At 35.4% G+C, this 11459-nt stretch overlaps 1 pseudogene; it reads right to left on the bottom strand.

The window, feature by feature from the left end:
- Positions 1 to 9339: 9339 nt before the first annotated feature.
- On the bottom strand, positions 9340 to 9790 carry LOC118981807 (Golgi-associated plant pathogenesis-related protein 1-like; annotated as a pseudogene).
- Between the last annotated feature and the right edge of the window lie 1669 nt (positions 9791 to 11459).

Genomic DNA, 11459 nt, shown 5'->3' with positions numbered 1-11459 from the left:
ACCCCTGGCTGGACTCACTAAGGAAAAGAAAGTCATATTAACAATATCAGAAATGAAAGAGATGTTATCACAGACATCACAGCTATATGGAAGATCACATTAGAATACTATTAGAAATTAGATACCACAAAATTCAATCATCTAGAAGAAATGGATAAATTCTTATAAATATTTACCATATTTTTAGGAGTATAAGATGCACTGGATCATAAGATACACCTAGGTTTTAGAGGAGAAAATAGGGAAAAAATTGAAGCAAAAATGTGGTAAAGTATTTAATAACCTGTGACCCCATTCCACTGCCCCCCCACAGTGAACCAGATAAGCTACATTCAGATGATAAGATGCACCCCATTTCCTCCCAGATTTGGGGGGAAAGTGTATTTTATAGTCTGAAAAATATGGTAACTTCCTTGAATAAGCCATGAAGAACTGGGAAATCTAAACAGACTACTAGTCAACAGTGTGGAAATTAAGGCAATCATCAAAACCCTCTCCAAAGGTGAAAATTAGAACCAGGTGACTTTACTAGTGAATTCTACCAAATATTCAAAAAAGATTTGGTACCAATCCTTCTCAAATAATCCTAAGAAGGTGAAGAAAAGGCAATACTCCCTGACACATTTTATGATGGCAACATAACCCTGATACCGAAACCTGGCAAGAATAACACAGAAAAAGAAAACTACAGACCAACATTTCTGATTAATATAGTTGCAAACATTCTAAACAAAACACAAACAAATCAAATACAGCATAATAGAAAATACATCATGATCAAGTGGGGTTCATTCTAGGACTACAAGGTTGGTTCAACATACAAAAATCAATGTAATATATATACCACATTAACAAAACCAAAGATAAAAATGACATGATATTATGAGTAGATGCAAAAAAGGTATTTGATAAGATACAACATCCACTTATGATTAAAACACAAAAATAGGTGTAGGAGAAAATCAACAGAGTAAAGGCCATATATGATGATCTTTCAGCCAATATCATACTCAGTGATGAAAAACCGAAAGCTTGCCTGTGAAATCAGAAACAAAATAAGGATGCCCATTCTTACCATTAACATGGCTCTGGAAATCCTAGCTAGAGCAATTATAAATAAATAAATACATACATACATACATAAATAAATACCAATTTGGAAAGAAGTAATTGTCCCTCTTTTCAGATGTCATGGTTCTTTATTTAGAAAACCCTAAAGACTCCACCAAAAACTATTAGAAACAATAAGTAAATAAAGTTGATTTGTAATATACAAAATCAATGTACCAAAATGTATTACTTTTCTATATACAAACAATAAAACTATAGAAAAGGAAAAGACAAAAATAATTTCTTCTGTAATTACAATAAAATAACATACTTAAGAATAAATGTAGACAGGATATAAAGGACCTACATATTGGAAACTACAAAGCATTACTAAAAGAGTCTGAAAAATACCAAAATAAATGGAAATATATCCCATGGTCATGAACTGAAATACTCAAAATAGTTAAAATGTCCATATTACTCACAGCAATATATAGGCTTATTACAATTCCCACCAAATCTCAATGTCATTTTTTGAAGAAATAGAACAAAAATCACTAGATTTCTATTAACCACAAGAGGTCTCAAATACATAAAACAATTCTGAGAAAAAGGAACAAAGACAGAGGTATTACATTACTGGCTTCAAATAAAACTACACAGCTACTATAAATGGCATGGTATTGGCAGGAATACAGACACACAGACCAGTGGAACACATTGAGATTCCAGAAATAAAATCACATGTATATGGGTAGGTTATGTTTGACAAAAAAGCTAAGAACACAGAAAAGAAGAAAAACAGTTATTTAATAAATTGGAAAGCCACATGCAAAAGAATGAAACTAGATTATAGTGTGTCCTCATGTACAAAAATTAATTCAAAGTTGATCAAACACTTAAAAATAAGATCTAAAACAGTAAAATACATAGAGAAAAGCATAGGTACTAAATTTATGGACTTTGGCTTTAGAGAACATTTTATGAATTTGACCCCAAAGTCAAGGGAAGTACAGAATAAAAATAAATGAATGAAGCTATATCAAACTAAAAAGCTTAGGCACAGCAAAAGGAATCACCAACAAAAAAAAGGCAACCAATCAAATGGTAGGTGATATTTGCAAACAATGGCTTTGACAAGAGGTTAATATCCAAAATATGAAAAGAACACCTGCAACTCAAAACCAAAGAAAAATGATCTAATTAAAAAATGAGCAAAGAGGAAAAATGGACACTTCTCCCAAGGAGATATTCAAATGGCCAAGTGATACATAAAAAGATGTTCAGCTTCACTAGCTATTAGGGAAATGAATGTAAAAGTACAAAGAGATACTACCTCACATCTACTAGAATGGCTATTATGAACAAAACAAATGTTGGAGAGGTTGTGGAGAAAAAGGAACTCTTCATTCACTGCTGGTGGGAATATACTGCACTTGATCTTAGCTAAAAGGCCGAGAAGCGATACTGCTGGTAGGGATATAAACTGATACAGCCACTATGAAAAGCAGCACAAAGTTTCCTGAAAAAATTAAGACTAGAGTTACCATATAACCCAGCAATCCTTCTTCAGGGTATCTACCAGAAAAACTTAAAAGCATTTATTTGCAAAGATATATGTGCCCTATTTCACTGTAGCATTATTCATGTTGGCCAAAACATGGGGACAACCAAAGTGTCCAGTAATAGAAGATTGGATAAATCATAAATGGAATACTAGTCAGTCATAAGAAAAGTTGAAATACTGCTTTTTGGAACAACATTGGTGGATCTTGAGAATATTATGCTATGTGAAATTAGTAAGTCAGTAAAAGCTTACAAACATTATTTCACTCATGCATGAGGTATAAAATGAAACTCATAGACAGAGACAACAGTATGGTAGTTACCAGAGAGAACAAGGTTGGGGAGGGAGTAATGATAAAGATGGGCAGATATGGTGATGGAAGATGATTTGACTTTGTGTGGAAGGCACACATTCCAATATGCAAACCATGTATTATAGAAATGTATACTTCATACCTGTATGATCTTATTTAACCAATGTCATCCCAATAAATTTAATTAAATATTTTTTCATGTTTAATGTTGCAGAAGTTGTTTATTTATTAATCATTTTTGAAGATTTGTATTTTTGTTTTACTTTGCTACATTTCCCTGCTCCCCTCTTTGAATTCTTTTTGTTCTTAGTTTTATCATATCCTTTCATCTTTTTATCTGGCTTTATTTTATTGCTTAAGATTCTAGAGTTGAACATTTAGCCAATTTTTAAAAATTTGCTCTTAATTTCTGATAAACATAACTAAAATATTAAAGAAGAGGCATTGTATCACACAATGTTTTTGTATTATTTTAATTGCCCTTGCATTTTAATTATTTTGTTCCATTGGTCTGTGTGCCAGTACCAGGCTGTTTTGATTACAGTGGCCTTGTAATACAGTTTGGTATCAAGTATTGTGATTCCTCCTACTTTGTTCTTCTTTCTCAAAATTGCAGCTGCTATTCGGGGTCATTTATGGTTCCATATAAATTTTTGAAGTGTTTGTTCTATGTCTGTGAAATATGCCATTGGTACTTTAATAGGTATTGCATTGAATCTGTAAATTGCTTTGGATAGTATGGACATTTTGATGATGTTAATTCTTCCAATCCATGAACACGGTACATGTATCCATTTGTTTGTGTCTTCCTTGATTTCTTTCTTCAGTGTTGTGTTTTTCTGCATACAGGTCTTTTACCTCCTTGGTTAAGTTTATTCGTAGGTATTTTATTTTTCTTTTTGCTATATCGAATGAGATTTTTTTCTTGATTTCTGCTTCTGCTCTTTCATTGTTGGTATCAAAAATGCCTTTGATTTCTGGATGTTGACTTTGTATCCCACCGTTTTGCCAAATTTATTTATTAGGTTGAGCAGTTTTGGGATGGAGTCTATATGATTTTCTAGGTACACTATCATGTCATCTGCAAACAATGACAGTTTTGTTTCCTCCTTTCCAATTTGGATGCCTTTTATTTCCTTTCCTTGTCTGATCGCTGTGGCTAGAATTTCTAATACTATATTGAATAGAAGTGGTGAAAGTGGATAACCCTGTCTTGTTCCTGATCTTAGTGGAAAAGCTTTTAGTTTTTGCCCACTGAGTATGATGTTGGCTTTAGGTCTCTCATATATGGCCTTCATTATGTTGAGGAATGCTTCCTCTATTCCCACATTGCTGAGTGTGAGTGTTTTTTATCATAAATGGGTGCTGTACCTTATCAAGTGCTTTTTCTGCATCTATTGATATGATCATGTGTTTTTTGTGTTTACTTTTGTTTATGTGATGTATTATATTTACTGATTTGTGAATGTTGAACCATCCTTACATCCCTGGGATGAATCCCACTTGGTTATGTGGTATGAACTTTTTCATGTATTGTTAGATGTGGTTTGCCAATATTTTGTTGAGGATTTTAAAGGTTTTTTTATTTATTTATCTTTAGGGGGGAAGGGAAGGAGAGAAGGAAGTCTCAATGTATGGTTGCCTCTCGTGAGTCCCCTGCTGGGAACTGGCCTGCAACCCAGGCATGTGCCCTGACTGGGAATCAAACCACGATCGTGTGGTTCACAGGCCTGTGCTCAAGACACTGAGCTACTCCAGCCAGGGCAGGATTTTAGCATCTATGTTCATCAGTGATATTGACCTGAAGTTTTCTTTCTTTGTTGTGCCTTTATCTGATTCTGGGATTAGGATGATGTTGGCTTCATAAGAAGAGTTTGCGAGTCTTCCATCATTTTGGATTTTTTGGAATAGTCTGTGAAGGATAGGGGTTAGCTCTTCCTTAAATGCTTTGTAGAATTCTCCTGTGAAACCATCTGGTCCAGGGTTTTTGTGTGATGGGAGTTTTTTGATTACTGCTTCAATTTCATCTGCTCTTATTGGCCTGTTCAGGTTTTCTGCTTCTTTTTCATTGAGTTTTGGAAGATTATATTTTTCTAGAAATTTGTCCATTTCACCTAGGTTTTCAAATTTCTTGGCATACAGTTCTTCATAGTAATTTCTTACAATCCTTTTTATTTCTGTGGTGTCAGTTGTAATCTCTCTTTTTTCATTTCTGATTGTGTTTATTTAGGTCTTCTTTCTTCTTTTTTTGATGAGCCTGCTTAAAGGCTTGTCTATTTTGTTTATCTTTTCAAAAATCAGCTCCTGGATTCATTGATCCTTAGAATTGTGCTTTTCGTCTCTATGTCATTTAATTCTGCTCTGATCTTGTTTATTTCCTTCCTTCTACTTGCTCCGGGCTGTCTTTGTTGTTGTTAGTTGAGTTCTTGTAGGCATATAGTTAGGTTATTTGTTTGAAATGTTTCTATGTTCTTTAGGTAAGCCTGTATTGCTGGGAACTTCCCTCTCAAGACTGCCTTTACTGTGTCCCATAACTTTTGGGTTGTTGAGTTCATTTTCATTTGTTTCCAGAAACTCTTTGATTTCTTCTCTAATTTCATTCTTGACCCATTTGTTGTTTAATAGCACGCTATTTAATTTCCATGATTTTGAGTGTGTTGGGTTTTTTCCCTTGAGGTTGGTTTCTAGTTTTAGTCCCTTGTGGTTGGAGAAAATGTTGCATATGATTTCAATTTTCTTGAATTTTTTGAGGCTTGTTTTGTGTCCTATCATGTGGTGTGTCTTTGAAAATGTTCCATGTGCATTTGAGAAGAATGTGTATTTAGTGTCTTTGGGGTGGAGGGCTTTATATATATCAGTTAAGTCCATTTCATCTAGGGCGTTGTTCAATGTCACAATATCTTTGTTGATATTTTGTTTGTAAGATCTGTCCATTTTTGACAGTGGGGTGTTAAAATCTGTTACTATAATTGTGTTGCTGTCAATATCATCTTGCAGTCCTCTAAGGTGTTCTTTGTGTATTTGGGTGCTCCTACATTGGATGCATATATATTTACAATGTTTATGTCTTCCTGGTGGATTCTTCCCTTGAGTATTATGAAGTGACTTTCTGGGCCTCTCTTTATGGCCCTTTTTTTGAAGTCTATTTTGTCTGATAAGACTATTGCTACCACGGCTTTTTTTTTCTCTTCGTTTGCTTGGAAAATTTGTTTCCAGCCCTTCACTTTTAGTCTGTGTAGGTATTTTGTTTTGAGGTGGGTCTCTTGTAGGCAGCATATGTGTGGTTCATGCTTTCTTATCCATTCAGCTATTCTATGTGTTTTGATTGGAACATTTAATCCATTTACATTTAAGGTTAATATTGCTAGGTACTTATTCATTGTCATTTTCATAACTGTGTTTCTCTATCTCTTTTTCCTCCTTTCCTTAAAGCAGACCCTTCTTTTGTCTAGAAAGCTCCTTATTTGGCCTTCTGTCTTGATCAAGAACCTTGCTGGCTAAAGTAGCCTCCGTTGTAGGCCTCTGGTTCTCATTCCTTAAAATATTTCTTGCCATTCTCTTCTGGCTTGGAGCATTTCCATTGAGAATTCAGCTGCTAGCCTTATGGGGGTCCCTTGTATGTTACTTCCTGTTTCTTCCTTGCTGCCTTTAAGATTCTCTCTTTGTCTTGGAATTTTGCCATTTTAATGATGATGTGTCTTAAAGTGGGCCTCTTTGGGTTCCTATTGATTGGAACTCTCTGTGTTTCCTGGATTTGTGTGACTTTTTCTCTCATTAAATTAGGGAAGTTTTCCATCATTACTTTTTCAAACTAAGATGTATATTTTTAAATAAATATTTATTAATTTGTAATTTCCTCAGATTTATGGTCAAAGTATATACTCTATAGATATTTTTGAGGCTTTTCTCAAAACCTAATACATTTGACTTTTAAAAATATTGATTTTGAGCCAAATATCATATATGTACATACAAAATATATGCATATGAACATATATACAGAAAAACATATATTCGCATATGCACATATACATCACATATAATTATGTTTGAGTTGGATACTAGTATATAGATATATCCTACAAAACATTGTGAAGTGAATAAAAAGCACTTCAATAATTTAGAAAAATATTTCTATAAATATAAACACATATTCACCAAACTCCATTGGTAAATATTTTGGAGACCTATACATACTTATACATAAATATGTTGTAGATATATACATGTATCTAAGATTTATACCATAGATGTGTCCATAAATAGGACAAGATTCTACATGCAAGAGTTCCTAGTGATACAAAAACATTTAAAGAGAAGAGCATCTCTACATCTCTCATTGTTTCTCTCTCTTTCTCTTCATAACACACAGAAAGAAGAACATTATGGACACAAAAATTAGATTATCAAACATAAAAATATGGAATAACTATAGGGAGGGGCCATGGGATGAATTATCAGAAATTGTTCAGAGCTTCCCCTGTATTATTTACTAATTACAGATAGAAAACTTGGAAGCGTAAAACCAAATTCAAGGCTGCCTAGACAATATGTGTTCAAGGTAGGAATCCAGTGCCTGTACACTTTATTTTACAGCATTCCTCAGGGAATGCCTTAATATTTTAATAATATTCTATTCTACATGCTGGTTATTATTTGATTTAGTTGGTACTGTATAAATTTGCATGCACATTTGTGTAAATCACTACATAGAAAATTTTACATAGCTATTCCACAAAGGGCATTCACTTACTTTTCCACTGACAACTTGTTTTAACAGTATGTACTATTAAGAAAAATAACTTTTCAGGGATGGTGAACTCTGACCAGAAAAACCAAAGTGACAACGGCAGTCAGGAATCATTTTTGCTAAATGTACAATGACCTTGGCCTAAGCTCCTCAGAGTAATGCCAAAACATAGAAAGGAATGCCATATATCAGGACCTTGGGGAGGCTGAGTCTAAGCAAAAGTTTAATTTTTTATTGATGATTATTTCCCTTGAAAATAGTAGAACTAGCTATTGCTCTCATAAATTTATTGCTAACAAGCATTTAAGAACTGGACTGTATTTCAGAGTGTGCTCAGCAAGCCCCAAATTATTCAGAGGAAGAATTTCAGGTCCAGAAAATGTAACTAAATTCTCTAATATTTCAAAACTGGTTAGTAACAAGATAATTAAAATGTTTTTATGGAACCAACGCTAGTGTCCAGAACTTATTTATGGTAATTTAAAGCATAAAAGTACTAATTATGTTTGCAAATGTTAGGACTCCTCCTAACACAAATTCACATTCTAGTTCTAAAGATATAGCATTCTATTGCCATGTGAATTCATGGCAAAGTTTTTAATATTCATTCACCTTCCACTTTTGTATTTGGAGTCAGAAAATACTCTAATCTGGTATTCCATTTATCCTTCCCTTCTAGCTGTTATGCTTGGAATGTGAAATTTAAAAGAAAATTGAAAAATGTGAAAATGACTTTCTACACCAATTCAACACTCTAAAAACTTTTGAAAAATTTTGTTAAAGGTTAACCACTTTTAACTACAGAAATTTTATTTATAAAAAAGCTCACCACTTAAGCAATTACATGTTTGTCATTTCTCAACATTGCATCTTACTGTGACAACTCACCTCAATAATTTAAAAATACTTAGTTTTATTTAAAATTTTTTTTCTCCATTTGTTCTTCGCTAGTCCCATTAGAGAATTCCAGGAGGCATGAAGATGACATCACATCTTGAGACTGAAAAATCTCAATTGTTCTGTGAACCCTGGTCTGCACCATGTTTCTGATAGAAGCTGCTTTATACTTATGAGTTTAGATCTGTATTTTACATCACATTTAAATGAAAGTTTAATATTCTTAAATATATAGTACAAGTAGATTAAAATGCTTGAAGAGCACTCGGGTTGGGGGCAGGGCAGGGAATATAAAACAGAAAACTGTACTTGAATAAGAATTAAATAAAAAATAAAATAAAAATAAAATTTTAAAAATAATAAAAAAATAAAATGCCTGAAGAATTCAGGGAATGACCTGCACCTCTCAGCATCCCAAACATCTGTAATATAAAAGTCCTGGGATGAATATTATAAGTGAGATGGGTAAAAAAGAAGTTTGCTTTAGAATAACGAAGTTTAAACATTGATTTTTTTTCCCCAAAGTACAAAAAAGTGTGGTCTAACCATCAGAGGAAAAGATTCTTTCACTCATTTCTTAGCTAAGAATTAGTTCCTGCAAAACTGCACATCCAAGTGTGTGTGCAAGAGACATGCACATGCATGTCACACACAAGCACATACACCTGTGAAGGCAGACACACAGCTGAGTTTTTTGTTGTTCTAGGCATTTCATATTCTGATTCCTAAGTCTGCCCTCCACCTGCTCATGCATTTAGTGAGTTATTTCTTAGGAGGCAGGACATTTTCTTCAAAGAAGCAGTGGTGGATGACACTCCCGGCTGGGAAATACCTAGCCACCAGGAAAGAGGAGCCTTTTCTTGCAGATGCTTTCCCCACTCACATCTTTGTATTCGTCCATACCATGGCCATGAAGTGTCAGCCCCAGAGTTGAAACCAGGCTTCTGGAAGATGTAGTTCCTAATTTCCCTGGGCCAGCCACCTACTTTCCTCTCTGATCACAGATGCCCAGGCCAGGTTCTTTCAGCACTGGCTGTGAGGGACTCCAGCCTGGATTAGAGGATCCTTGAGCTGGCCGGGGCCTCTGAAAACTGCTTAGCTTCCTGATGGAGTTTCCTGCAGGACGTCAGTGGGGGAATGCCATGCTGCTGTTGGTATTTTTATGGGCCCTCAGGACCTCATTATTAAACTGTTTGGAAGGTGACTTCTACATGGCTGGCTATGCTCATGGGCTCTTGCTGCCTCTAAAGTTAATTTTAAACAGAATAATTTTACATGTAAAAATGTGTACAACATTAATGTGACAAAAAACTACTAGTTGAACACAATTATGAAAAAGTTCAGCACTATAAAATACTCGAATAAGGCAAAGTAGGTTTATAGTGTTTATATGAAAAATAATACAATAATTAATAAATAATAATACAAGAATAAAAATCTCAGGATCCAAGATGGTGGCAAATTAGGTAAAAATTACATTAACCTCCTCCTGGGGCCAAACTGGAATTACAACTAAATTATAAAATATTTCTGAATAACCGGCTGAAGATTAGCTGGAAAGAAGCCTTATAACAAACAAGTTACATAAAAAGACACATTGAGACTGGCAGGAAGTGTAAACAAATGAGGGCTAACGGCTCCAGGGCAGGGCACCTGAGGTTCTGCAGGCATATCTCAGCTGCGGGAGTGTTCCCTCTGGAAAGTGTGGGTTCTAAGCCCCAAGCCAGGCTCCACAGACTATAGCACCAGAACCAGGAGAAGTGTCCACATAACAATGGACTGTAAAAAGCAGTGAGGTTTTTGTCTGCCAGGGAGAGATGGCTGGAGATTCAGCAACCTCCGTAAAAGGACAATGAGCAAGATTTTGTTTGAAACCACTTACCCTGGGTTCAAGGGGAAGATAGGCAGAGCATATTAGAGCCGTGTGAGGAAAGTCTGGGGTTGGTAGCTCTAGGGAGAGAATTGAAGGGTCAACTTTTAGGATCGCTGTGCTCAGTCAGCCCTCCAATACTGCCATCTCTCCCCAACAGAACATTCCTCTTCAGGGGGCATTAGCCTGAGTGAGTTAATAGCCTGAGCAATAACCTCACCCACAGTAAAGAGCTTAAGCTCTTTCCCCACCCTGCAGAGCCTAAGCCCTTCTGAGGAGAATAGCTGGGGCCTCTTTAAGTGCATAAGCAAAACACGTAACCTGTAGGTAGAGACAGATCTTCGGGTGCTGTGAAATTTGTTTACCTGCTCCTTGGCCCAGAGCCAGTAACCACCAGTCTAGGTACACAGCTTGGTTGTTTCCACTTGTACTCAGGTCCAGCAGAGGGAGCCACACACTATGGATCACTGATAGCTCCAAACAGGTTTCCCAGGTCCAGTCGTAAGAAATATCTGACATAGGTCTACATCAGAGTCTTTGCAGATTTACTTAATACGTAGAAACGAACACAAAGAGGAAGCCAAGATAGGAAGACAAAGACACAGCACCCAAGTGAAAGAACAAGAGAATTCTCCAGAAGAAGAGCTAAAAAAATGAAGGAAAGCAATTTATCAGGTATAGAGTTCAATGTAATGATTATAAGGATGCTCAACAGCATGAAAAAAGCACATAGAAACCATATAAAAGGACCAGTCATAAATAAAGAACATAATAGCTTGTCCTGGCTGGTGTGGCTCAGTGGATTGATATCCAAAGGGTCATGGGTTTGATTCCCAGTCAGAGCACATGCCTGGGTTGTGGGCCACGTCCCCCGTAGGGGGAGCATGAGAGGCAACCACACACTGATGCTCCTTTCCCTCTTTCTCTTTCTCTTCCCCTCTTTCTAAAAATAAATAAAATATTTAAAAAAGAAGAATACCCAAAATAAATAATACACTGGAGGAATAAACAG

Source organism: Sturnira hondurensis, unplaced genomic scaffold (genome assembly GCF_014824575.4).
Source record: "Sturnira hondurensis isolate 20B ecotype Veracruz unplaced genomic scaffold, ASM1482457v3 Scaffold0024758, whole genome shotgun sequence".
Taxonomy (NCBI): Eukaryota; Metazoa; Chordata; class Mammalia; order Chiroptera; family Phyllostomidae; genus Sturnira; species Sturnira hondurensis.
Note: the sequence above shows the minus strand (reverse complement) of the source record. Positions and strands in the feature narration are given on the sequence as shown.